Genomic DNA, 26,394 nt, shown 5'->3' on the forward strand with positions numbered 1-26,394 from the left:
GCCAGCAAGATCTCCCCATCTTTGTCTTAGAGAGAAAGGGACAAGCTTAACTGTTGCCCTTTCTTGAACCAGCAAGACAGGGACTGAAGTTTAGTCTCCTGTTTACCTTATTTTACCTGCTAGGGATTAAAAAGTGGTTCAGACCGGGTGATCAGGGGTGGGGAGTAGGAGAAATTGTTCTCTCAGGTTCTACTCTGTACTGAATGTGATTCATATACAAGATCTGGTGCACAAAACCCAAGATGACCTGGCATTCAGGAAATACAACACTTGGGTTGTTCCAGTAAGTTAGTTCTAGCAGAAGGTGGAGGAGAAACTGATTGAAAGATACAATATCTTTCGCTATCTTTCAAATGACCAAAAGGAGCTGAGTGAACAATTCTAAAATTTCATTAATCAAGGGTGGCCTGGTTTAAACAGGCATTTTATTTATGTAAACTTCTCTGATTCCAGTTGATGAAGGGCAGTGTGAAAATCTGCAAAATAAACAAACTAGGCATTGTGGGGGACAGTGACTGCCATTATTTTATTTATTTCATTATTATATTTAGAGTATAGCCCTTCTTCAAGCTAGCAACAACCCTGTAAGGTGGCTTAGGCTAAGAGACAGTCACTGGCCCAAGGTCAACCAGTGAGCTTCATGGCTGAGTGCGGATTTGAACCCTGGTCTCTCTGGTCCTAGTCCAACACTCTAACCACTATACCAGCTACTGTCTAGTAAAAGAAATGTGGCATTGTTGCATTGTCTTCAGTGTTTCCTTCCCCTGCCCTGTTCGAATCCACTGATGGCACTGGCTTGCAAGGGCTTGATGTGACATGACAGTCACTTCTACATGTTACCAAAAAGAGGTGGATTGTTGCCAGAATGCACACATCTCACCATAAAGTCTAGTTAGGCACTAGTATTAGTATCAAGAAAACTGAAAAGGGAGTAAATCTGAATAAACCACAGTATGGATTATCCATGGAAGGACATGGATTAGGAGCAGCCTCAAATCCACAATTAAGCTCTTAGCATCTCTGAAGGCCAAATTAGACATGTGTGTAATACACAGCAGGCAGCCATGTAATTATCTTGTTTTTGAAAAACTAATTATAACAGGAATGGGGAACCTTAGGCCTAGGGGCCAAATGTGGCCCTCCAGACCACTCTATCTGACTCTCAGGACTATCTCCAGGCCATGCCTCCTCTCCCCAGGCCACACCCCTCACCAACTCTGCATCCTCCTTGGGTGTTTCTGTTGGCTGAAACATGCCCATGAACTCCGATAATGCTTGTTGCTTGCCTCGATGGAGCAGAAAGGGATGTGAGTGTGCATAGAAACTAGCATACTAGTACAAAGGTACAATTTGCCTTCCTTCCACCTTTCCATCAGTGTCAATGGGGATTTTTTTCACCCTAAGGAGCCATCAGAAAGCTCTCCCCTTTTATTTATTCTGGTCTTAGAAGTGCTGCTTAGAGATATAAGGCAAGATAAAAGGATTTCGGGATTAAAGATAAAAAAAGAAGAATATAAATTGAGAGCATTTGCTGATGATTTGATAATTGTACTAGAAAACCCTTTGGAAGGAATTAATGTATTGATGGACAAATTAAAAGAATTTGGACCGTTAGCAGGATTTAAGATCAACAATCAAAAAACAAAGATGTTGGTGAAAAATTTAACTTTAAGGGAACAGAAAGAATTAATGGACAAGACAGATTTTACAATAGAGAAAAAGTTGAAATATTTAGGTATCATTATGACAAATAAAAATTCAAAGTTGTTTCATAATAATTATGAAAAATTATGGACAGAGATTAAGAAAGATTTGCTAAAATGGGATAAACTACAATTGTCATTAATGGGTAGAATATCTGTGATAAAAATGAATGTATTACCGAGAATGATGTTTTTGTTTCAAACAATACCTGTAATATCCTCTGATTTACCTTTTAAACAATGGCAAAAAGATATCTCTAAATTTGTATGGCAAGGACAAAAACCAAGAGTTAAATTTAAACTACTACAAGATGCCAAAGAAAGAGGAGGACTGGGATTACCAAATCTGAGACTTAATTTTGCTGCCTGCTGTCTAGTCTGGATAAAGGAATGGATCTTATTGAGGAATAAAAGATTATTGGATTTGGAGGGCCATAATTTGAAGTGGGGATGGCATGGATATCTATGGTATGACAAAGTAAAAGTAAATGTAGACTTTAACAATCATTTTATAAGACGTCCTCTGTTGAAAATATGGAATAGATATAAACCAAGGTTTTATTCGAAAATACCATTATGTGTCTCAAGTCAAGAAGCGTTTTACAGAAGAGAAATGGCTGGAAAAGAGAAATGGTTAACTTATCAAGAACTATTAGAAAATGTACATGGAGAATATATAATGAAAGAGAGAGAACAACTGACAAAGGAAGGATATAGTTTTCAATGGTTTGCCTATTTACAATTGTTAGAAAGATATAAAATGGACAAGAAAATGTATGGGTTTGAAATAAGTAAATCTGATTTTGAAATAGGATTGTGTACAAATGATGAAAATATAATTGCGAAAATGTATAAACTCTTACTGAAAATGGATATGGAGGAAGAACAAGTAAAAGAGTGTATGGTAAAGTGGGCAAAAATTTTTGGTTATAACATACAAATGGATCAATGGGAAAATATGTGGAAAAAAGGCTTGAGATTTACACTATGCTATAATCTTAAAGAAAATTTCTATAAAATGATGTACCGTTGGTACATGACTCCAGAAAAGTTGTCAAAAATGTATAGTAATGTTTCTAATGTTTGTTGGAAATGTAAACAACAAGAAGGATCATTTTATCATATGTGGTGGCTGTGTAAAAAGGCAAAATCATTTTGGGCACAGATAAGTAGGAAGATGCAAAAAATTCTAAAGATAAATATTCAGTCAAAACCAGAATTTTTTTTATTGGGTTTTATGGATAAACAAATAGAAAAGAAATATGGAAGAATAATATTATATATGATTACGGCAGCAAGATTATTATATGCACAAAAGTGGAAAATGGAATCAACACCAACAACGGAAGAATGGCTATTGAAATTAATGGACTTAGTAGAAATGGATAAATTGACATGTCTACTTAGAGAAAAATCGACAGATACATTTCTTAAGGAATGGAAGCCTCTCTTAGACTTTTTGTTGAAAGATCAAAATAAAATGATGATATTGGGATTTGACGATTAACTAATGACAGCCTATGGAGAAAAGGGATTCTGTATGTATACATTAAGGGACAGGTTTGATGTATATTATATACTTATAGCTGATCTGCGACAAATCGGAAGTCAACTATTTTTTTTTATTTATTTTTTGTTGTATTGTTATGTTTTTTGACTTTGTTTTGTTTGTCTTTTGAAAAATTTGAATAAAAATTATTAAAAAAAAAGAAAAGAAAGCTCTCCTGCTCACTCCTTCAGCTCCTGTTACGCTACAAGCGTAGAATAACCTCCCTCAGTCTTCTTTGGAAGGATCTGCAGGGATGAGTCAGTCATCCAGTCACCATGACCTTTGTTGACAAGATCACCCTTTTCACAGTTATGCACGATGCAGGTTTGCATGTAATTCTTTTGATTGCCACTTATCCCATTAGCAGCTTTGTGCTGGCAAATTTAGCAGCAACAAAAACTCTAGCTGAGTTTTGGCTTATGAACCTGCAGAACCTGTGGGTCTTGTAATTTAGGACAGGCCATGACAACTGTATTTATGGTTTTATTACATTTTAAAAAATTGCTTTGAAAGGTAAAACAGAATTTTGTTGAAGCAACAGGGGCTCTGTCATTCTGGCTGCGACAATGGACTGGATGAGAACTAACAAACTGAGACTCAATCCTGACAAGACTGAGATGCTGTTGGTGGATGGTTTCTCTGATCGGATGGTGGATATATACCCTGTCCTGGATGGGGTTACACTCCCCCTAAAGGAACAGGTGCGTAGTCTGGGAGTCATCTTAGACTCTTCCCTCACACTTGAGGCTCATGTAGCCTCGGTGGCCCAGAATGCATTCTACCAACTTCGGTTGGTAGCCCAGCTACGTCCCTATCTGAGTAAGGAGGACCTCTCATCAGTGGTACACGCTATGGTAACCTCGCGTCTGGACTACTGCAATGCGCTTTACATAGGGCTACCTTTGAAGACGATTCGGAAGCTACAGCTAGTGCAAAATGCGGCGGCCAGACTGCTAACAAGAACTAAGCGGTCTGAGCATATAACACCTGTGCTAGCCCGTTTGCACTGGCTTCCAATATGCTTCCGGGTACTTACCTATAAAGCCTTATACGGCACGGGACCACGATATCTGTCGGAACGCCTCTCCCGATATGAACCGGCCCGTACACTACGGTCTACTACGAAGGCCCTCCTCCGGGTTCCGACTCATAGGGAAGCCCGGAGAGTGGTGACAAGATCTAGGGCCTTCTCAGTGGTGGCCCCCGAACTATGGAATGGTCTCCTCGAGGAGGTGCGCCTGGCGCCAACACTATCATCTTTTCGGCGCCAGGTTAAAACCTTTCTCTTCTCTGAGGCATTTTAATTCCTGTTAATTCTAAATTATTATATTTTGATTTTAGACTGTACAGTTTTGTGTACAGTTTTGTGTTATTTTTATTGTATTTTTAATGTTCACCGCCCAGAGAGCTGTTGCTAGTCGGGCAATATATAAGCTTAATTAAATAAATAAATAATAAAATAATAAAGGCCATATAGACCTGAGGTGGGGAACCAGGACTCTTTGTCTAATCTTTGGAACTCTCTCTACCAAGTCTCCTCTGACTCACTACTCTACATTAAAAGTGGGGAACCTTTTTGGCTCCACATGCCAGATCCTTATCCTTATCTGCCACTCTCCCACCTGTCAATCACATGATGTCCACCTGTGAAAAACCCTTGCGCTTTGCTTTTAAGTCTCTGTGGTGGGAGACTTAAAGGGGAAGAGGGGAAAGACTTGCAAAACCCTCTTCTAAGTCAGATACTTAAAAGAAAAGTGTGTGGAGACTTGGAAAAGGCTTTAAGACAGCCCCCACTCTCCCATTTGAGCAAACAAGAGTGCAGGAGCAGTTTTAAAGCCTTTGCAAAAGTCCTTTTGCACATGACAGCTGCTTCAAAGGGTGATTTTGCAGAAGGCTTTAATCTCTGCTCAGCTGATGAATGGGAATTAAATCCTGCTGACTTGGATGTGTGATCTTGTTCCCTGCTGGGAACAGGATTGCACAGCCAATGCACAATTAAAACCAGTCCTCACTAGTGACGTCAGCTGATGGGTGGATTGGTGTGATTTGGAGAAAATGGCCTTGGGGGCCAAATGGGACCCAATGAAGTACCATGATTGGCTTGGAGGCTGGAGCTTCCTCACCCCTATTTTACATAAAGGATGGAGATGAAAACACTTTATTTAGAACAAACTCAAACATGCTTTAGGAATGAGAAATCTATCTCCTTTTTTGCCTCATGGCTAGGGATGGGGGAGAAATTTGCATTTAAAGCCAAATCTATCAAATTCACTTTTTCCAAAATAATATGAGAACCAAAACACAGCCATACTTTGCACTTATCTGAATTTTGTGATGCAAATGTTTACAAAAATGCATATAAATGTCTATAAAAATGAATATCTTAGTGAAAATAACATAACATGCACTATATTAGGAGAAACTGTTTACAAAATTGGGTACATCAGTCAAAACTGCATACAAAAATGTGTTTACTAGGAGAAATGTGCTCTAAAATGCTGAAGAATTTGCATGAGGATTTTTTTTAATTTGGCAAATTGCTGCAGAAATGTGGAGAACCAAATTTAAGATCAGAAAAATTAGAAACCGAGAGAACTGAAATTGACAGATCATGCCATTTCTACACATGGCCTAGTCCCCCTCTCCATTTTATCCCCATAACAACCCTGTGAAATAGTTTAGGCTGAGAGATGGTGAATGGTCCAAGATCACCTAGGGACCTTACATAGTTGAATTTGGGTTCCAAGCCATAGCCAAAAGTTCAAACAATAACAACACACAGGCTCTTGCAGCTAGTGTTTGAAATCCGCACTTCTCCAAATTTTGTAATGCAGTACTCCAACAAAAAAATGTGTATAGGATGTATTTGCATACATATGCATATATTAGTGCATACTAGAATGCATTGTATTGAGGAAATAACTTGCAAAAATGTATATCAGGAGAAGAGCACATTATATGCTGGCATGGATGCAGAACTGTGGCAAACTAAAGTTAAGGTTGGAAAAATGAAAAACGGATAGAATCCAATATTGGCAGATTTGTCCATCCTTTCTTTCTTTCTTTCTTTCTTTCTTTCTTTCTTTCTTTCTTTCTTTCTTTCTTTCTTTCTTTCTTTCTTTCTTTCTTTCTTTCTTTCTTTCTTTCTTTCTTTATTTATTTATTTATTTATTTATTACATTTATTAATCGTCTATCTGGCTGGCCATCAGCCACTCTAGGTGATGTACAAAGCAGAAATGATACAGAAATGATACCGAATCTAAAAAACTAAACAATAAAATAATACGAACCAGCATTAAGAATAACATAATCCAAACAAAATAAGAACAAGGAATCTTCCACGATCTTCTTCTGATCGTCTTCTCCAGGTGACTCAAGGCGACTCCAAGTGCAACGCTAATTGCGCACTTAGTGTCGCACTTTGCGCGATGCCGAAGCGCTACCTCAGGCAGCCCCTCCTCTTTATATACCTTTATATATATGTGCAATAGGTAAAGAAGATAAGGAAAGGGCCATAGCTCACACTTGGCATGCAGAAGATCTGAGGCGTAGCCCCCAGGCGTTCCAGTTAAAAGGATCTCAGCTTGCATGGCTAGAGTAGGGATGGAGGAGAAATTTGATTTACTACGTATTTATAGATGAATGTACCTAATTTGTACCTTCCAAAACAGTACGCAAACTGAAACATACCCATCCTTTGAAATTTTCTCTTCTCAGAATATTGCAATGCAGCTCTCCAACCAAGTAATGTGTAAAAAAGTAGATACTAAGGTGAAGTATGCATAAAAATGCATGTATTTATGAAAATAACATACAAAAATGGATTACATTAGGAAAAATGTGCTTTGCAAAAAAATGTGTAAATTATGCCAAATAGCCAAACTTGTATGTTAGGCGAAATTTACCCTGTAACGCTGATGAAGTTCCGTGAGGACTTTTAAAAATGATGTAGAAGTGTGGAGAATGGAAGATGCGGAAAAATTAGAAAAGGAGAGCAATAAAAAGGGACAGATTCATATATCTCTAGTAGTTTCTTAGCCTGAGGTCCTAAAGATCCACTCTAGTTTGGGTATATAGCTCTGGAGTCTGTGGACAAAGAGTCAGATACAGTATAAGGCAGCTTCATAAATGTATTAATAAAATATATGATCCCCCACCCCCCTGCCGTGGTCCTCCTATTTCAGGCACTCTGGACATAACTTTGGCACAGTGAAGCAAAATGTGCGGTTTAACTGCAGGGGCATAAGGGGTTTCAAGCCCTCTCTTAGATGAACTAGGGAAAGAAGAGATTTGGGTTACCAATCTGCAGAGCTAAGCAAGAAATGTATCCTGGGAGCTTTGTTGCATTGGCATGTTTTCTTTTAGCCAGTGCCAGAAGTTTAGATATGTAGAGTGGGAAGAAGATAATGGAAAGAAATTAAATGGACCTCCCTAAAGGTTCCTCTGTTGTGTTGTGTTTTTGTTTTTTGTGGGCAAAGGTTCAGAGCAGCTCTTGGTTCAGCTTCAGCCACTTTGCTTGTTTCTAAGTGAAACCAGCTGCTGACAGCATCCAATGTACATAGCCTCCAGCACTGCAAAACATTTGCATGAAAAGGCCTTTTCTTTGTCTTATTTACTGCCTTGAAGCAAAAAAAGAGGGTAAAATGTCAAAATTCTACCCCAGAACAAATTGCGCATCTTTACCTACTCTGCATATCCAAAGAGTAAATATAGGTCTGTCTTCTCTGTTTGCTGTTGCCTATATTGATTGCTTATATTCATTGACTGATGACAACAGATTTATGTAACTTTAAACTTGACAATAAGGACATTGAACTTGTCAAGGATTATCAATACCTTGGCACAGTCATTAACCAAATTGGAGACAATAGTCAAGAAACCAGAAGAAGGCTAGGACTAGGGAGGGCAGTTGTGAGAGAACTAGAAAAGGTCCTCAAATGCAAAGATGTATCACTGAACACAGGATCATTCAGTCCATGGTATTCCCGATCTCTATGTATGGATGTGAAAGTTGGACAGTGAAAAAAGTGGATAAGAGAAAAATCAACTAATTTGACATGTGGTGTTGGAGGAGAGCTTTGCACATACTATGGACTGCGAAAAAGACAAATAATTGGGTGTTAGAACAAATTAAACCAGAACTATCAGGCTGAATTAACAGAAGTATAGTTTCCAAATCGCGTGAAGTATTAGTTCCCCTCTATTCAGCACTGGTTAGGCCTCATTTTGAATACTGTGTCCAGTTCTGGTCTCCACACTTCAAGAAGGATGCAGACAAACTGGAACAGGTTCAGAGGAGGGCAACAAGAATGATCAGGGGACTGGAAACAAAGCCCTATGTGGAGAGACTGAAAGAACTGGGCATGTTTAGCCTGGAGAAGAGAAGACTAAGGGGAGATATGATAGCACTCTTCAAGTACATGAAAGGTTGTCACACTGAGAAGGGCCAGATTGTCCCAGAACCCAGGACATGGGATAATGGGCAAATTGCAGGAAGCCAGATTTCAACTGAACATCAGGAAAAACTTCCTAACTGTTAGAGCCATATGACAATGGAACCAATTACCTAGAGAGGTAGTGGGCTCTCCGACTGGAGGCATTCAAGAGGCAGCTGGACAGCCATCTGTCGAGAATGCTTTGATTTGGATTCCTGCATTGAGCAGGGGGTTGGACTTGATGGCCCCTTCCTACTTTACTATTCTATGATTCTATGATCACTAGAAACGACAATGAAGAAACTGAGGTTATCATACTTTGGAGACATAATGAGAAGACAAGATTCACTAGAAAAGACAATAATGCTGGGAAAAACAGAAGGGAGTAGAAAAAGAGGAAGGCCAAACAGGAGATGGATTGATTCCATAAAGGAAGCCACAGACCTGAACTTACATGATCTGAACTGGGTGGTTTATGACAGATGCTATTGGAGGTCACTGATTCATAGGGTCGCCATGAGTTGTAATCGACTTGAAGGCACATAACAACAATAAATATTGATTGATCACCTTTTTTGTTGGGAAATGTCAAAATCTTAAACTGAGACTGATCCAGCAAAAATTGTTTTGGGCATATTGGATTCCACAACATTTGTATAGGAAGGCCCAGTCCAATACAGATAGATGCTAGAGGTGTAATGCTGAGAATACCTCTTTCAGGTGTATGTTGTGGGTATGTCCACTGATATATTCTTTTTGGCCTGAAGTTGTTGTCTATATTAAATTCGTACTGGTGAAATCCTTGATATTTACAGATGTTAATGTATTTTTTAAAATTCCTGCAGTATGGGGATTATCAGCAGGTCAACGAAAGTGGATTTTGCCTTATGATTGACAAGAGACTACGAGCCTGGAAGGACAAACACCTACAACCTATTATGCAATGGTCCAAGGACCTTACCGCCATTTCTACATTTGAACATATTTTCTATAAACACCAATATCATGTGGATACCTATTTGGACATCTGTAGGGCTTATATCGACTTCTGTATTTAAATGTAGGTGGAACCATTGATGGCTGTTGTATTTTCAATGTGAGCAGCTAACAGTATGTATTGGTGCTGTATTTTTTTCTGTCTTCCCCCCCCCTTTTTTCTCTATTAAATTTGAACCAAATAAATCTTTAAACCTTACATATACAGAATGTATAATGTTTTCTATACATTTAAAATTTTATTTATCATAGTTCTGTCCTATCCTAACATGTTCTCAATATAAATATGAGATAAACTACTAAAACCAATTCCACGCTAAGAACAATGAAACACAAAAATGCTACACTACCAAGTCCATTTCAAGGTGTTACCTTATAAAGCCCCAAATGCCTTGAGACCTAAATAACTGGAGCAGTACCTCTACTTATACCAGCCTACCTGTGCACTAAGTTCTGGAGGGAGGCTCTTCTTGTTGTCCTGCTGTTGGATGAAGTACAATGCATGGTGACATGGAATAGGGCCTTCTCTGTGGGAGCCCCTAATTTACAGAATGCTCTTCCTTTTGACTGGTGCCCTCATTGTTTACCACTGGGGTCCAATTGAAGACTCACCTCTTCATCCAGGCCTGTGGAGGAGTTGATGTGGCCAGCCATAAGGTGGTAATGGTGCTGTATTAAAACTGTACATTTTAATCTGATGTTTTAGAGTACAATCCTAATCCCACCTGCTGCCTGGAAGCTGGCAGGGGCCACCGCCACCTCTGCAACCCTGTTACACATGCCAGCCAGGGTGGAAACCTGAGGAGGCATGGAAATCGGGCCTGGATTGATGAAAAAACAAACAGATTAAATGTAGACAGTTCCCCCAGAAGTATCATTTGAGGCTAGATTGAAGAAGAATCAGGAGAACTACTGAAGTTGCAGGCTGGGACCATGATCCAGCAGACTGGGACATCACATGCACCCATTCCCATGGGGAGAGTAATGCATGCAATTTGTGATGTTCCAGGAAAGGCTCAGATGATATACTGAAAATACTCATGTTGGTTCTTGTTCCTTTATGTTGTGGCTGTTAATGACCTTCCACACACATCTCAAGATGATGTGCAAGATGCAATAAAAACAGCTAAAACAACACCACAGAAAATAACAGCAGATACATTTAAAAACAATAAAAAGTAGACATCCTTGGCAGAGACCTATTCATCCAGCTGGGAAAGCCTGTCAGAACAAAAATGCCTTCAATTGTTTACAGAAAGTGCAGCATGTGGGCATCTTGTCGTATCTCAGCAGGAATGCTGTTCCACATAACAGGGGCAGCCACACTGAAAGCCCTGCTCTGAGTTCCCTGGGAGTGGGCTTCTGAGTTCTTTGGAAGTTGAAAGAGAAGCTGTCCTGCAAACCAGAGCGACTTACTGTTTGTTGATTGGTTTTATTGTAGGAATGTATTTTAATTTTTGAAAGCCACTATAGAACCTTTGTGCTATATAGCTGAGCATAGATTTTAGTCATTCATCAATAGAAAAGATGGATAGAAACTTGCACTCATTTCAGAAGCTGTTCTTCAAGGAGGATGCCACATTCTCAGAAATTTCCATCCAGCCTGAGTCTCAAGCTCCATGTGACCATTCATTTGATGATCCACATATTTAAGGTGTGTGTGATTTCTCTTAACTGGGTTCACTTCCATTATTAGAGCCTAGCAATGAGAAAATGTCCCACAAGGGTAGGACTGGAGGTGGGCTCTGAACCCTGCTTGTATGCCTTTCTGGCCTTTTATATTACACATCACCCCCTCCTCTATACATTAAGTAGCAAACCTGCATTAAAAGATGTTGGTCTGCTGCGATCATGTGCATTTTGGGCCTGAGAGTGTTTTTGTTGTGCATATACATGCTTCAAGATCAGAAGACAGGATCTGGAAATAAAAAGCGTTTTCATGTAAAAAATAAAAAAATTGCTTTGGAATTCTGATGTTCCCTAAGGGACTTGTGCTGTCTACCGGAATGCTCATTTCCATGCCCAGCCTGTGCTTTTGTAAATAAACAGATGATAAAGCAGACACAATAAGTCTCCAAGGCTCTGTCCTTAAGGAAACTGAACGCGTACATTCTGTCCCAGGTTTCCCACCCTCAGGGCAAGGAGGTAGTTCTACAAACATACATACACATATATTTGCCTGGGATGCTCAAATGCCTAAGGCTAGCCCTGGCCTTTGTCAACTTAAAAATAGCTTTGCTGGCGGAAATGTTGCTTGTGATCCCTTCCACAGCTTGCTGCCATGATTCATGGTAAAATGTCTGAAAAAGGTACTCCCTACCCAGTTGCCAAATTAAATGAAATATTATGTTCTGGGTGCGATATGAAGATAAAGGATTTAACCAATGACAAGGCAATTGCTGCTGCTACTGGTAGTGTGTGTGAAGATTATATGACTATATGGAAGGCAAAGTGTGTATTGTGTATGTGAGTGGATGGTCCCTTTTATTGTTATTACAAAGGAATATAACATATACAAAATATATCCGTGAATAACAGTAATTTCATATAGCCAATGGGCTAACCTAAATAGTACTGGTCCAAGCAGCGTCCAAACAGCAAAACTACAATAAGGCCTCTTCTGCACTATATATTTAAAGCATTCATACCACTTTAAACAGTCAAGAATCCTGGGAATTGTAGTTTGGCAAGGGTGCTGACAGTTGTTAGGAGACCCCCATTTCCTTCACAGAGCTACAATTCCCAGAGTTCCCTGGGAAGAGAGACTGATAGTTAAACCACTTTGGGCCCTTCCCATATTCTGCTTGCATTGGTTGCTGAGCCCCCCCCCCAGTGGTTCTATCAAGAAAAATACCCCTGTTTTGAGTCTGTGGCTCTAACCTGTGTTACAGGAAACAGACCTGGCACCAGAGTTGGTATCATCAGGCACTTGCTGTAGCCCACTGCCAAACAGGAGCAGTTGCTGCTGAGGAGTATCAGTCACAGCAACTGCCACCACTACCCCTTTCTTCCTCGCTGTGGTGGAGAGTGAACTATAGTGTGGCAGCTACCAGGATGGAGGTTGTATGAATGCAACTGAGGGAAAGGAGCAGCTGCATGCTTGTTCACCTTCCCCACCTCCTCTGCACTGTTGGATGGTGAGCAAATCAACCAGTTGCAGTAAGAAGGAGGGAGCTGCTGTTGCCAGGGATGGGGTTCGCTGCCTAGTTCTGATCTGCTTGTATTCCGATAGTCCGTCATTTGTTACCGATCCACCTTTTTTTGTTCCCGCTTGCTTTTGCAGTTGCCAATTCTACGAGTAGACCCACCCACGCATAGCAGGCTTCTATTTCTTTCCTCTCCTTTCTTTCTGAGCCCGTTGTTTCCATCTTCGCAATGACCTACAAGAGCAGGAACGTTGACTGCTTCATCCCCGTGATCAAGTTGAAGTACTGCTTACTGTGGACACCGTCTATGTTGGCAAAAAGCTGGACTGCTTCTGCTTCTGCTTCTGTATTAGGACTGGCAGATGCAGTACCAGCAGGACACGTCTGTGGTATCATGTTTTGATGTCAACATATTGATGTAAGAACTAGTAGACAATGTCTAATTGTTAGGAATTTGTTAGGAAAGTGTGATTTGTTGTATTTTCATTGAAAGTTGTTATTGTTGCTTTTTAATAATGTTATTACCTGGTCACTTAATTTTTGTAAATTGTACTGTTTTTATTGAGATGTATTTCTATATTTGTGTTTGAGGGCTTGAGGGCCTTTTGGTAAAAAGGCAGGATAGAAATAAACAATAACAATAAAAATTTGATTGGCTAATTTTCTTATTTGTGAAAAAAATTCAAAATTGTTAATGAAAATGCTTATGAAAATGCTTATTTGTTCCTTGTGCCCCCCCCCCCGTTTACATATCAGTTAGGCAGTTAAATCACCTTTGAGTCTGTCTCTTGCCTCAGGCTAACTGATGTGTCGCTTAGTGATTCCTCCCCCTTAGCTATTCATCATTCTTGTTGTTTTGCAGTACTTTTGATTTTTACTGTTGAAAAGTCGATGACCACATAATTGGCATAATGGGCAGACCTGACCAATTCATATATAGCAAGGAGAAGCAGCTTACCGTGAAAACCCTATTCACAGGGTTGCCATAAGTCAGAATCGACTTGAAGGCAGTCCATATTCCAAATAAATAAAATAAGTTAGCTAGATCCATGGTCTGACTTGGTACAAGGCAAAAGGCAATTTCTACATTCCTGTGGCTTTTTCCACAGCTGAATAACAAGGTATTTGTATTGAATACAGAAGCTGCTGCTATGTAGTTTTAGATATAAAGGGAAACCCAAGAAATTATGACTAGACACGCTAATCCACTCAGGTGCTTCACAAATGTTTCGGATATTGACCAAGTTTGTTGTTTTTGTCAGCAGGCATGTCCAATTAAATCACCACCTTGCACGGCCAAATCTGGAAGACGCCGTACATTCCGTGCTCCAGACTCTCCTGACATGCTCAGGCTGCCTGTTTATCTCAAAGCACAATGCAGGTGTGTGGTCTGCAGCTTGCAAGGAAGAAAAATGTTGAGAGAGAAGAAAACCTGAAGGCAGGAGAGAGAATGTTTAACAATTAGGGGTGATTAAAAGCCTAAATTTTGGGGTTAGGCAGATGTGAATGAACAATAGGCATGAGTTGATTGCAAAGAGCATACCAATCACCATGGAGACCACTTGTGCCATGAAGAATACTCTGTAATGTTTTCTTTGTTTGCATACGCTGGAGTTGCCCTATCAACACAGCTATGCTTAATATTAGATGCAACCACCACCCTCAAATTAACAGCAAAGAATGTATGATATTCCAGGGTAGAGGTTCATGCACACATGCTAACAGAGAGTACTTAATTTCTAAAGTGAACTCTAGTTATACCCTCGACACAAGTTCACTGTTTTGCATCTGCTTAAGGCAGTGGTGGGGAACCCCAAGCCTCTCCATATGGCCCTCAGAGCACCTCTCAATGGTTCTGCTTCACACCCCAAATGGCTGGAACATCCCTTGCTTGTCTGGATGGAGGACACAGGTGTGTGTGTGTGTAGAAATTAGCCTGCTGTTTAAAGGAAAATTTGCATGCATTGCTTTGCCCGCTACGCACCCAGCACGGGGATATGGTCGCCAGAAGGTTGCCCAGGAGGGAATGCGGACCTGAGCTTGAGAACAATTTTGCACCCCTAGCCTTTGGATTGTTTTCATCAGCCTTGTTGCTTTAATCCATTTCGCTGTGAATCTACTGTTGCCATTTAGATCAGGGGCAGGTGTCTATGTTGGCTATGTGTGAAAGAAAATCTTGTACTCAAGGGCAAAGCAAACACCTCTTTTGTTGAATCTGTACTGTTACATTCTGGTTAGAATTGTTTACTTGTTTTTATAATTGAATTGTTTTATCTGATTTATAATTCTACATTATATTGTTGCAACCCACCCTAGGTTATGATGGGTTATTGTTGCAACCCACCCTTATGATGAAGGGCAGGTAAGAAATCAAATGGATGGATGAATGAATGAATGTAGCTGTCTTTGAATATGCAAGCAATAAATGGCTCATAAGAACATAAGAAGAGCCTGCTGGATCAGGCCAGTGGTCCATCTAGTCCAGCATCCTGTTCTCACAGTGGCCAACCAGGTGCCTGGGGAAAGCCTGCAAGAGGACCTGAGTGCAAGAACACTCTCCCCTCCTGATATTCACAAGAAGCTGTGCATCCTGTATTGTGGGTCCAATTCTGTGCAGGTCTCTCCTGGCTGAGATCAGATATTTGAGCTCTCCTAGCTGAGACTGGAATAAGCATGATATGTTTGCAGCTGGCATGAAATATCTATTTATTTATTTATTTATTTAAAACATTTCTAACCCGCTCTATTTTCCTGGAAACTCAGAGCGGCGAACAATCTGACAATAAAAACATAGAAAAATAAAACACAATGCAATTTACAGTCTCTACAAATAATTATTATACTGTAAGTTACAGTCAATAAACTTATACTTACTATCAAAAAGAATCAAGTTAAAAAATCTTATTCCGTATTCAATTTAAACGCAACCTGAAATAAAAATGTCTTAACCAGGCGGCGAAATGCAAAAAGCGAAGAGGCAGATCGTAAAGCGTTCCAGAGTCTAGGGGCGATGGCAGAAAACACCCTATCTCTGGTCCTAGATAAACGAACTTCTGTAGCAGAGGGGATCCCAAGAAGGAAGTCATCAGATGACCTCAAGGGGCAGGGAGGTTCATAAAAGGACAACCGATCGGACAAATAGACAGGGCCCAAGCCGTGGAGGGCTTTAAAGGACAACACAAGCACCTTGAATTGGGTCTGGAAGCAGATCGGTAACCAGTGAAGCTGTTGTAACAGGGGGGATGTATGGGCACGAAGGCCAGCCCTGGTCAGCATCCTAGCTGCTGCACGTTGCACCAGTTTAAGCTTCCGAACTGTCTTCAAGGGCAGCCCAACGTAGAGTGCGTTGCAGTATTCCAACTGGGATGTAACTAAGGCATGTGTTACTTTCATCAAGTCAGACATCTCTAGAAACGGGCACAGCTGGCAGACCAGTCTTAACTGGGCGAAAGCACTCCTGGACACAGCCGAGATCTGAGCTTCCAGATTCAAGGCCGAGTCCAGAAGCACACCCAAGCTGCGAACCTGGGTCTTCAGGGGGAGTGTAACCCCATCCAACACAGGTAAATTCCCTGTTGCCAGTTCAGTCCCACGACTGATGAAAAGCACCTCTGTCTTATCTGGATTTAGTTTCAACTTGTTCACCTTCATCCAATCCATCACCGAAGACAGACACTGGTTCAGGGGCTGGACGGCTTCCTTGACATCAGGAGGGAAGGAGAAATAAAGCTGAGTATCATCAGCGTATTGATGGTAACACACTCCAAACCTCCGGATGACCTCGCCCAGAGGCTTCATATAGATATTAAATAGTAAAAGGGATAGAACAGAGCCCTGCGGAACACCACAAGTCAAAGGCCAAGGGGTTGAACAGGAGTCTCCCAGCATAACCTTCTGGGTCCAGTCCACCAGGAAGGAATGGAGCCAACCCAAAGCAGTGCCCCCTAGTCCCATCCTGGATAAATGATCCAGAAGGATACCATGGTCGATGGTATCGTAAGCCGCCGAGAGATCCAGAAGAACCAACAGGGACACATTCCCCTGTCTAGTTCTCTGCGGAGGTCATCCACCAAGGCGACCAAAGCTGTTTCTGTCCCGTGACCAGGTCTGAAGCCGGACTGGAATGGGTCAAAATAATCCGTTTCATCTAGAAAGCGTGGTCACCACCCGCTCCACTATTTTACTTAAAAAAGGTAGATTGGAAACTGGCCGATAATTACCCAAACACAATGGGTCTAAAGAGGGTTTTTTCAACAATGGTCTTACAACTGCCTCTTTTAGGCACCTTGGAAAAGAGCCTTGTTGGAGAGAGGCATTAACTACCCCACTGACCCATGAGGCCAGACCCTCTCTGGCCTGTTTTAAGAGCCAAGAAGGGCAAGGATCAAGCGGGCAGGTTGTAGATCTCATCCTTCTAAGAAGCTGGTCTATATCTCCAGGTTGAACAAGTTGAAAAGAATCCATCTTAATAGGACAGACAGAAGCTGAAGGTACATCCAAGGAGACTGCATCAAAATTGGCATCCAGGTCGGAGCGGATCTGATCAATCTTGTTCGCAAAATAAGAGGCAAATTCTTGACAACGAGATGGTGAGAGGTCCGCGTCAATCTCGTGATGATCAAGATTGAGCAGGCCTTTAACCACTCGAAAAAGTTCCGCTGGTTGATTAACGGCTGTGGAGATAGACATTGAAAAGAAAGCCTTTTGCGTAGTTCGTCTTGTAGAGGAATAAATTTTTGAGAATACTTTAACAAGAAGTCGATCTGATTCGCTTCGAGTTTTCCACCAACGTCGCTCTAGACCCCTACGAGTGCGCCTCATAGCTATCAGTTCGTTGGAAAACCATGGAGCTGATTTTGCTCTGATGCGCACAAGGGGACGCTCAGGAGCGATTGTGTCTATTGCCCTGGTCATCGAGCTGTTCCAAAGGTTGACCAGGGCATCAACAGGATCGCTTACTTGAAGGACAGGGAACTCCCCAAGAGCTGCCAGGAAACCAATCGGATCCATTAATCTCCTGGGGTGGACCATTCTAATAGGTCCCTTCTTCCTGCAGGGGGTATGAATCACAGTTAACTGACCAGGAAGTGATCTGTCCAAGACAGTGGAACTATTGAAAGATCCACCACTCCCGGATCATTATCATCCTGACCGGCATAATAAACAAGGTCGAGGGTATGGCCAGCTGTATGGGTAGGGCCAGATATTAGTTGAGACAACCCCATGGTTGTCATGGTGGCCATAAAGTCCCGGGCTTCTCCATAAAGTACGGACTCCGCATGGACGTTGAAGTCACCAAGAACCAACAGTCTAGGAGATTCCAACATCAACTCAGAGACCAGCTTAGAGAGCCCAGATAGGGAGAGCACTGGACAATGGGGGGAGCGGTAAACCAGTAAGATCCCTATCCTGTCTCGACCACCAAGCTTAAGGTAGAGACCCTCAAACCCAGTAAATTGCAGGAGAGGGCACCTGGTCATGGGGATGGAGTCACGGTAGACCACTGCAACTCCCTCACCCCGACCCTCCGGTCTAGCTTGTTGTTGTACACAGAAACCTGGTGGGCAGAGATCAGAGAGATTAACCCCACCTAATTCATCCAACCAGGTCTCTGTAATACACGCCAGGTCGGCATGTTCATCTAGGATAAGATCATAAATGATCGAGGTTTTACCATTTACCGACCTGGCGTTAAAAAGAAGAACCAGTAACCCAGAGGAACTGTCATCCAAGTACACCTGTCTATTTGCCCAAGGATCGATACAGGGATCGATAACCAATGATGGGATTGATTCCTCTTGGGATGATATGAGATTTTCCTCATATCATATCTTCCTCTACCGAGCACAGTTGTCATAAATTCCCTGATGGAAGGGTCCCTTGGGGCCATTGATGAGTCCTCGTTGGTAGTCCCTAACAACGCTACAGGAGAAAAAGGCAAGATAACTGGTTGAAACGAGACATCAAGTTGGTCTAGGTTCCTCTTGGTGGACTGAAACTGGATACTGACTAGCAGTATCCGGTAAAGTAACATTTGCTGGTACTTCTATAGTATGGACTTTATAAGATGGCTCAGGTCCGGCATCCTTAAGGGAACGAACGGACAATCTCCTATCCTGTAAATTTCTTAGAAGTTTTTGCAAGTTACTAATAATATCTTGCTGGGCATTATCGGAAAAGCTAGTAAAATTAGACAATAATTCATCTGGTCCTTCATAGGAGGGTACAGATAACATGTCCTCAAAGTGACCCTGAGTAGATGACTCTAATGGTGATGGGACTAAATTATCTATAGCTAAGGGGGTAATAGAGCCACTGTAACTATCCAGGACAACAATATCACTACTCGTGATGTTAAAATGGGTAGCTGTCATAGATATATCATTGTCCTGGCAAGACTTCTCTCGGACTAATGGTTGAGTATAGACTGTTAGATCAGACCAACGCCATTTTACACATAAAGGGTGTGGTTCTACTAAATTAGTAAAATGTCTTTGAACCTGGATACCAAACCACAACAGGGAAGATCTATTAGCTAAGAATATATCAGCCATTCTATAAGAACTAAAGGTTAATAGTGTCACCAAATCAAAAGGCGTTACAGTAAGGATTTCTACTTTAAGAAATACCTCTGCTGATACAGATCTCAAGGAATACTGTCCTCAGTCCTTGTTGGAAGAACAAAATAATAGTTCTGAGGATTGTGTAAATACCCAGAGTCAAGGTAATTGTACTAAAGAAATAAACCTGATCTTGTTATATCAGCCTCTTGAAAAATAAGTATATCTACTTGAGAGAAGAAATAATACATCCATTAGAAGCCATGTACTCTCCAGGGAAAACGTCAATTTGGAGTTGAGCAAACCATTTCGGCTGTTTCATAAAATCCTATTTGGAGTTCAAGAATTGGTGCTAACCCTTAATTAAATTGAGTTCTATTAATTCCAAGACAGTTGTTCGCTCCCAAGGCATATCTGTCACAATGAAAAGTGTGTGGCCATCACACTGATCAATAATACTGTTTAAGAGTTGCCATGTGAAAGCAGAGCTAAGCAGCCTTTCTGCTGGGAGTATTTAGGGAGGGGAATATTTCTGCTTTGATTGGAATCACCAAAAGTTTTCAAATTCCCCCAAGGGTAGCTGTACTAGTCTTTTACTGTAAAAAACAACAAAAAATCTTGTGGCACCTTAAAGACCCACACATTTAGTGTGGTATTTGGTTTCATAGGCACAAGCCTGCATCATCAGATCTATGAAGTGAACAGTGAAGATGATGGATGCTTGCCTGTATTTACATTTATCTAAACAGCCAAAAAAAAAAGGGGGGGGTGAGTAAGGTATGTTTTGGATGAGCAAAAAAAGAACAAAAGGTATAAGCTCACATCTCAATATAACATAAGAACATAAGAAGAGCCTGCTGGATAAGGCCAGTGGCCCATCTAGTCCAGCATCCTGTTCTCACAGTGGCCAACCAAAGTTTTACATTGTTATAATTCAGCCATACAGTGGTGTCACTAGCGGGAGTGCGGGGGGGTGCGGACCTCCGGTGCCCTCCCTCCCAGGTGCATGGACGGGGGTGGTTGGTCTTGCGCACGCGCGTGCACTCACCACGAGCTCTGGGCTGGTGGTGGGAGGCCTGTTCCGGCTTCACCGCCAGCAACCGGGTGCCTGCTTTCGGTCTTGCCCGCCCGCCTCCGAGGAGGAGTTGACTGCGCCGACCCAGAGCGCTTCTCGGCTCCTTTGCTGGGCAACGGCGTGGGGCGGGGCGGCTCTGGGTGTCACCCCCCTCAGGGTGTCACCCGGGTGCAGTCTGCACCCTCCGCACCCCGGTAGTGACACCCCTGCGGCCATAGAGCATCAGATTTCCCTCTGGCCAGATTATACCTCTTATCAAATAGATCCTCCGTGCCAGATTTCATATTGACCACATTTGCAAGTAATGCTAAGCCATAGTTTAGCACTACATGCATGAGCTGGAATGAGCCTGAACAAAGTCTCAGGCTCACACTCCTCTTGCATGGCCAGGAGAAGGACTTTGCTTATGTTTGGTTTCACTTTCACAGAATCTCTGCTTGGTTTTTTGTGTGTGAGCCAGATATTGTAGTTTATCACAAACTCTGGTCAGTTAAATAAACCAGCTTCATAATAACACATGGCTCAAAGCTGGCGTGTTTTGAAACTGACCAGAGTTTGTGTGACATAACAAGCTGAGATTATGTGAAAGTGAAAAGTTGTCTCCCCAAAGTGTGGGAGTTTGAGAGAGAAGGGGGGCTCATCTGAGCTTGAGGCTTTCATTGAGCTTGTTCCATCTCATGCATGTAGTGCTAAACCATGGTTTAGCATTATATACCAATATGGCTACTTATATAGGACAAATCATCTTGGTTTATAACAAACACCATTTGGGGACATTATAATGATGGAGCACTTAAAACCCTAAGATTCTTTATTTTAATTAATTATTTAATTCTTTAATTATGAATCTAGCTCCATGATAAAGATATATGTTTGCATATATAAATATGTATAATCTTCAGTATGAATATATGTTTGTATATAGGCTTGCTGGGAGGAAGGGCGGGATATAAATCAATCAATCAATCAATCAATCAATCAATCAATCAAGGCTGGGGCATCCCTATAAGGGGGAGGAGAGGGGGAAGTCCCATTACACTAGCAGGAATCCTTGTGCTGATGGGACCCCGACTTAGCACTACATTGGATACAAGCCTTCCTAAATTCCTAAAATCACTCACTTCATTTTTTTAAAGGTGCTAATCATCTGGACCAGCTAGAAAGAGTTGGTTGTGCTGCTTGCATTGAAAATGGGACTGCAGATCCCCTTAGGAGCTTTGGACCATGATGATGTGTGCCATTATTTTCAGGGAGATTGTATGGAGGAAGAAACATGACTGCCCAACTTTCTACCCACCCCAGACAGCTAGTACCTACTAAAAAAAAAACAAAAAAACTATAAAGTGTCGGCCCTTGGACTGTCTTGTTGTGAAATCTGATGCTATGGGCACACTAGTCGCTTCAAAAGCAGTGAGAATGATTTTTATGACTGCATTTTGAAGTGACTCTGCCCTCTGCTGACACACCTCCCTTCTTCACTGCTGACTTCAGACCTTTCAGGACTGCCCACAGCCAAGTGTTGGGTCAATCATTGTCTCTGCCTGAGCCTATAGCAAAGCATTTCCATTGGCTACACCTGGAAGGCAAATGGGTTGATCTACCAATCAGTTGCGAAATCTCTCTGAAGATGAATTAAAAAATCATGCACACAGGTTGATCCGACCAGGTTTTAGAGTACTAAGGGGAGGAGTTTGACTAGTGTTGTGTTCCCCTGTTTTCAGAAAAGAGAGGCAGAGACACACTGGAACTGTCACAACAGTAAGTGTGTCTCTACCCTGAGAGGAGAGTGCATTCAGAAGCAGACCCGCATCCAACCGGCATAGTAGTCTGTGAGGTGCAAATGAAGTCAGTTTGCTTTGGAATTTGGAGCCACTGAATTCCTCAACCATCCCTAGTTGCAACAATATAATAATAATAATAATAAATTTTATTTTTCAGCCGCCTATCTGTCCGGGTTAGGGACACTCTAGGCGACGAACAACAAGAATAAAAACAATACATGTAGATCAACATAATCAAATTTTAAGCTAAAAAACCATTCATTAATTCAGAACATAAATTAATCTGTCCCAATCTTGTAGGCCTGCCTGAACAGCCAGGTCTTCATGGCTCGGCGATAGCTGGACAGGGAGGGAGCATGTCTGAGATAGAAAGGGAGAGAGTTCCAGAGGGTGGGGGCCACAACAGAGAATGCCCTCTCTCTGGTCCGTACCAGCCTAGCTGTTCTCACCGGTGGGACCGAGAGAAGGTCTTGCGAGGCTGATCTCGTCAGGCGGCACAATCGGTGATTCTGGAGGCGTTCCTTCAGATATACTGGGCCGAAACCGTATAGGGTTTTAAAGGTCAACACCAACACCTTGAATTGGGCCCGGTAGACAACTGGTAACCAGTGAAGATCTAATAACACTGGGGTGATATGATCCCAGCGACGGCTATGCGTAATCAAGCGTGCCGCCGCGTTCTGTACCAGCTGTAATTTCCGGACCGTTTTCAAGGGTAACCCCACGTAGAGCGCATTGCAGTAGTCTAAGCGAGAGGAGACCAGGGCATGTATCACCTGAGGGAGCAGGTGAACAGGAAGATAGGGACGCAGTCTCCGTATCAGATGTAATTGATACCAAGCTGCCCGGCTCACTGCTGTAATCTGAGCCTCCATGGACAGCTGGGAGTCAAGTATGACCCCAAGACTGTGGACCTGGTCCTTCAGGGGTAAACTTACCCCATCAAGCATCAGGTCAGTAATTCCTAACTTCCTTTTATCTCCCACAAGTAATACCTCAGTCTTGTCGGGGTTCAGCTTCAGCCTATTCTCTCCCATCCATCCACTTACGGATTCTATGCACTAGGCACTATCTTTCAGGCAATGCTTAACTGAATGCTTGGCTGAAGCGCAGGACTAAAAAATGCTTAAAATAATAAACTGAGCTAAATCATCTAAAGCCAATATCAGCGCAATAGCCAAAGTCCTGAAAAGCTCTGGAATACTTCTATCATGTGGTCCTTCCCACACCACGCAAGTCCTGCTTTCTAGGGTATAATGTACCTCACTAGCCATATTAGATGTAACCATAATAACTGCAGACACTGTCTGGGTAATTTATAATGATACATTTTCTACTTGGCTGTTTGAACTCCTAATCACAATCTTCTCCACTCTTTGAATCTTTCCTGCTAGAGAGAGAGAGTCCTTCAAAATCCCCATTTTCTTAGTGCACGTTATTTTCTCTGACATCTGAAGAGCTGGCACAGCTTTGCAACATTAATTTAAGAGAATGTAACAAGGTGTGAGCAAATATACTGGCACAAATGAGGCTTCAGGGTGATTATTCAAAATGGAATGTCAAACAGACATATATAATTTCAATAGTTATTTAATTCCATGCACCACCATCAAATGATTGGGAGTGCTCTTCTGATCAGAGAGATAGCATTTTTGCCTGGGTGAGCTGAAGTTTTTACACAGCCTTTATCCTTGGTAGCATTCAGGAGGTGGAGGGGGGGAATTAAAAAAAAGGGGGGGGGGACTGGCAGCCAGCAATCTGCAAACTGCACACTTGCCAAAATTTAGACTTGATTACTTTATTATTTTGTTGCTTATCTACTTTTCGGCTAGCGGTTGTGTTACGAGTCTTCTGTATTTGTTTTAATTGATATGGATTTTGATCTTTTATCTCATTTTATTTTGGATTGTTACACTCACTCCAATTCTCTGAGTGGCGAAAAGCTACAAGGGCACAGTGCTTACCCTGGTTTGCTTTCAAAAGAGATCACTCGAGGCTTTACTATCATTTTGTAATTTTTGCATTTATTTACAAATACACAGGATGCAAATATACATAGATACAGACATAGCTTAAATACTCTGACAGATAGTGAAAGTGTGCTGCTCCCATTTCAGATCTCTAGGGAGACAACCAGGTAGCACTATCAGCACTTTTTACGAAGTCCAAACTTGGGTCTTTCTGAGGTTGCTTCCAGACAACCTGTTTATTTTGTATTCATCCTGATTTCTCTGCACAAAGTTTGTGGGGAGGATAGATAATATCTACTGAATATTCATTCTGATTTGTTTGTGGGGAGGTTACACAATCTGCATCAAGCTGGCATTGTCACACTTTCCATTGCATTTTCCTGACACCCTCCTTATTTCAAAAAGTCTTATTTTGGAGGGAAATGGGTTTGAGGGCAAGAGCACCAAATCAACTTTAATTGCACAAGTGAATTCAGTTTAACGAGAAACTACCTAATTTGCACTTCCTGAAATAATACACAAACCAAAACGCAACCATCCTTCAAAATCCACACTTCTCTGAATTTTGCAATGCAGTTGTCCAAACATGTTTACAAAAATGCATATATTAGGGGAATGTGTGCATAAAATGCAAATATTAGTGAAAGTAACATACAAAATTATATTAGGCATTATATTAGGAGAGATTGCTTGCAAAAATGTATATATTAAACAGAACTCCATATAAAAATTGATTAGGAGAAATTCACACTAAAATGCTGATGAATTTTCATGAGGGTTTTTTTTTAAAAAAAAATGCAGATTGCTGCAGAAAACAAGGGGGAAATATTTAGATGCAAAGAACACGCTGAAAAAAGAATTAGAAAAAAGAATTCAGAAGGAGGATGAGGATAAGCCTTGTGAAAAACATCTGGGTTGGGGGGCCTACTTGACAGTTTAGAGACCTTGAGGCCAAAGCCCTAAAATGTTGGTTCAAATCCTGAGACCTGGAATTATGGACAATTCAGGTTATATATTTACCTTTGTGAAAACCTAGTGTGGCATAGTGGTTACAAACATGTTTGCCTATGACAGACAGGAGAAACTCTGTAACTATAGTTTAAATAGTGATATAGTGAAATGGAAAATATTCCTATTTATTTATTTATTTATTTATTTATTTATTTATTTATTAAATGTGTATCCCACCCTTCCTCCCAATAGGAGCCCAGGGCAGCAAATAAAAACACTAAAAACACTCTAAAACATCATAAAAACAAACTTTAAAACATATTGAAATAAAACAGCTTTAAAAACATATTAAAACAAAATGTCTTTAAAAACATCTTTTTAAAAAAAGCTTTGAAAAATGAAATGGACTGCCTTCAATTCCGACTTATGGTGACCCTATGAAACAGAATTTCATGGTAAGTGGTATTCAGACATCTTAAAAACAATTTCAACACAGATGCAGACTGGGATAAGATCTCTACTTAAAAGGCTTGTAGAAAGAAGATGGTCTTCAGTAGGCGCTGAAAAGATAACAGAGATTGCACCTGTCTAATACTTAAGAGGAAGGAAGATGCCCGGACTAAATGTCCGCTTCCTATGTTGTGAGGAATGGACCTCCTGATAAGATGGTGTCTGCAGGAGGCCCTCACCTGCAGAGTGTAGTGATCGACTGGGTTTATAAGGGATAAGACAGTCTTTCAGGTATCCTGGTCCCAAGCTGTATAGGGCTTTGTACACCAAAACCAATCGTCCCAGAGTGCATGACATGGAGTAATGGGCCCAAGTTACAGGAAGCCAGATTTTGGTTGAACATCAGGAAAAACTTCCTAACTGTTAGAGCAGTATGACAATGGAACCAATTTCCTAGGGCAGCGTTTCCCAACTAGTGGGCCACCACATGTTGTTGGACCACAATTCCCGTCTTTCCTGACCATTGGCAATGCTGGCTGAGGCTGATGGGAGTTGTGGTCCAACAACATCTGGTGGCCCACTAGTTGGGAAAGGCTGTCCTAGGGATATGGTGGGCTCTCCAGCACTGGAGGCATTCAAGAGACACCTGGACAGGCACCTGGACAGGCACCTGTCAGATATGCTTTAAGTTGAATTCCTGCATTGAGCACAGGGTTAGACTCAATGGCCTTATAGGCCCCTTCTGACTCTATAATTCTATGATTCTATGATTTGCA

This window comes from Rhineura floridana, chromosome 6, assembly GCF_030035675.1.
Source record: "Rhineura floridana isolate rRhiFlo1 chromosome 6, rRhiFlo1.hap2, whole genome shotgun sequence".
NCBI lineage: Eukaryota > Metazoa > Chordata > Lepidosauria > Squamata > Rhineuridae > Rhineura > Rhineura floridana.